Consider the following 3421-nt stretch of genomic DNA (forward strand, 5'->3'; position numbering starts at 1 on the left):
ACTATTTTTCCATTGGTTTTACTTAACAAAAATAGGCCAATGATTTAGACCAAAAACAAATCAAAATATTAAGATTTAAATTGACAAAATTTAAAACTCATGATATATTTTGTTATAAATCCTATGATTTTTTTTGGTAATTGTTCCGAAAATTTATGATGTGCACTGTTTATGTTATGAACAGTGGAATCTAAGTATTACGAATAATTTGTTTTGTTGTGATATGTTATTTTGGAACATTGTGGTTACCTTACATATGTTGCAATCAATTTTAGGGTTACACACCATAATTTTGTCATTCAAAATTTTTATCACAAAAATTATAAGTTTCATCACAAAAAATTATAAGTTTCAACATAAAAATTTTACTTTTCTTGCATTGTGCACCTTAACATTGTAGCAATTTTGTCCACGGTAAAGGCATTTATGCAACAATTTTTAAATTGGAGAAATTTTATTATGCGACTTATATATATATTAAATGTAGCAAAACTGTTTTTAAAATAAAAATAATAATAATTCGATGAGTGTCACTCTTTAGTATGAAATGCACAGAGCATTAGTTTGATGAGGTTGCAATCTGGACATTCTTCTTACCAATAAATTCTACATCATTCATTCCATAAAGAAAAATATTAGGGATGCAAAGAAATTTATCAATATTTTTATCAAATATTTTATATAAGTGCTACATCTATATCAAACATTTAGTAGAAATATTAGTAAATCTCTTTGTGGCACTGGTATTACCCTTCTATACAACATGACACAGCATTATTTTACTCTACTATAGCGAAATTCACCAATTTAAGCTCCAATCCACTTGTTATTGGACCTGTGGAGTTTATCACGTCTCATTTTGGTAATTCAAAGTTAAATGTGTAGAATTTATTGAGTACTTTATCTTTGTAAAAAATCACGTTGATCGGATAACAATAAATACTTTATCATAATATATTTTTATCAACAATTTATTTTTAAAATTATATTTACCATTAACAAAAATATGATCTGAACGAGGGGTTATTGCTATCCGTTCAACGTGAGTTTTTGCTAGAATGAAGTACTCGACGAGTTCTACATATTGAATGTTTGAAATATCGAAATGAGATCCATAACGAGCTTCATAGTATTGTCCAGTCCATGAAGTAAACTGAAGAGAAGTTATGGCCTTTAAAGTACTTCGTTTTGTTAATTTTCCTACCCAGTTATTTATTTATTTGGCAATCTATATGGGAATTATTACATTAAACTAGGCAATTATAGTCCAATAAGACATATCTACAAGTTAACACAAACATCACAAAAGAACCACCAAATGGAGTGGTTGTTGGGCTTGGACTTAATAAGTTTTTTTTTAACTTTCTAACTATTATAAACTAATCTAACATTTTTTATACTTATAATTACTCTTTAGTCAATTGAAAAAAATAAAAATAAAAAGATAATATTATATAAACTGAAAGGCTAGGATATTGTAATTTCTATTCATGTGATTTAATTGAACACAATTTTACAAATTTAATAATTGATGAAGCTTAATTTGATAAAATGAAATCTTATTTCGTAATTTGAATAATTCAAATTATACAATAAAATACTCATTTTTTACTATTTTGAACATAGCACAACCTAAGCATTTGATTATATGATTTAAGTTGTTCAAATTATAAAATTATCCTTTTATCCATTATAAATTAAATTTTTACAGTTATTGATTTCTATAATTGTAGTCTGCATAAATATAAATTAAAAACTTTAAAAATTACTTGGATGAAAGTGAATGTTTACGAATGAAATAGAAGAGGTAAGGGGGGAATATAAAATAAAAAATTAAATTAAAAAAAAAAGTTAGGAAGATAGTAAAATAATTTTAAATGCATTTTTGTATAACATTCTCTTGCATAAATTAGTGCATGAGCCACTTGTACTTTCTTAAATTTTAAATTATTTTATTATTTTTCAATTTTTTTTTGGATATTCCCCGAAAATAATAATAATTTAAAAGATAAAAGCAAATTCAACTCATTTTAAAATTAGTATTATAAATGAGAGACTATTAACATTTCTCCAAGAGCACCTCTACCCGATATGTCAGATGCAATGTGACAGTCAAACAACTCTATTTTGACATAAAGAATGAAGTCCACCTGATATGCCAAATGTTGAGTTGGCATTTGGCATAAACTCAATATGTCAAATTTGGCATGTTTTATATTGATGTCAAATGTTAAGCATATCTAATAAAATAATTTTATTTTTAAAAATAATAGAATAATAGATTTGACATATAGGCTGAAGGGTTTCTACGTTAAATTGACATATGCCAACTTTTCATCTAAGCCTTTAAAAAATTTGGCACATCAAATTTTGGAGGTTTGAATGGAGATGCTGTAAGTTGTTACTTCAAATTGTTGATATGAGTCGAATGGAAAATGCTGCATGTTTTTGGGGGTGTGGTTGCTCTTTATACTCCTATTCCGAGTAATTTTATTTTCACACATTAACTTTCCTTAATTAACATAGTTAGAGGTTGTTTTGAAAATGCTAAATAAATATACTTTTTACTTTTTATAAAAAGATATGTAAAAAAATAGAGAAGTAATGTGACACAAAAAAAGATAAAAATATAGAAAAGTATACCATTTTGGTAATTCCCAAACAACCCCTTAATAAAAAAAAAATATATCTTAATACGATTTTGTCTTATATATAATGAAGATACCATAATACCCTTATCCTGATTCTAAAACACCACAACTATCCTCCATTGCCAGCACTACATCTATCTTCTGCTTTGCCTTCCAGTCGCCTTTATTACACTCGTTTGCCACCACCTTCTGTCATGAACCATAATACACTCTCACAAGACTCCCACTGCGAACCACTAACTTTCAACGTTAACTGTAGAGGTCTAGCAAGAAAGGAGATGAGTTGGGAGTATTGGTGGTAGCGATGGAGGGCTAAGTGGTGGGTGGATGAAAGAAAAATTGAAGATTTTAAAGTTGAAGGTGAGGATATTATTGAAGACAAGAGATGTGTACTAAATTTTCTAATGTGGGTAATGGGAAAATGTTTATTAAGTGTATGTACTGAGAGAAATTAGTGTGTAAAAATAGAATTATCCAACTATTTGTCATATTCTTGTACACTTTGTTTTGTGGGTTGCACTCTAGGTCCTCAAAGGTGATTCGAACCGTTCAATTTGTACATTTCGTAGTGAAGACCACCTATGCAAAAATTAGTTTCATCAAATATCAATGAATAGATTCAGTCATATTTGACTTTATTGTTTATGTTTAAACTTATAGTTGCCATCCCTTTTAAAAAATAATATTTAAAATATTCATATATTTAGGGATGTCCAATAGAATTAATTTTTTACATAACTCATATTTACTTGGGGCTATGAGATGAACAA

Source organism: Camellia sinensis, chromosome 9, assembly GCF_055761805.1.
Source record: "Camellia sinensis isolate YWXY chromosome 9, ASM5576180v1, whole genome shotgun sequence".
NCBI classification, from domain to species: Eukaryota; Viridiplantae; Streptophyta; class Magnoliopsida; order Ericales; family Theaceae; genus Camellia; species Camellia sinensis.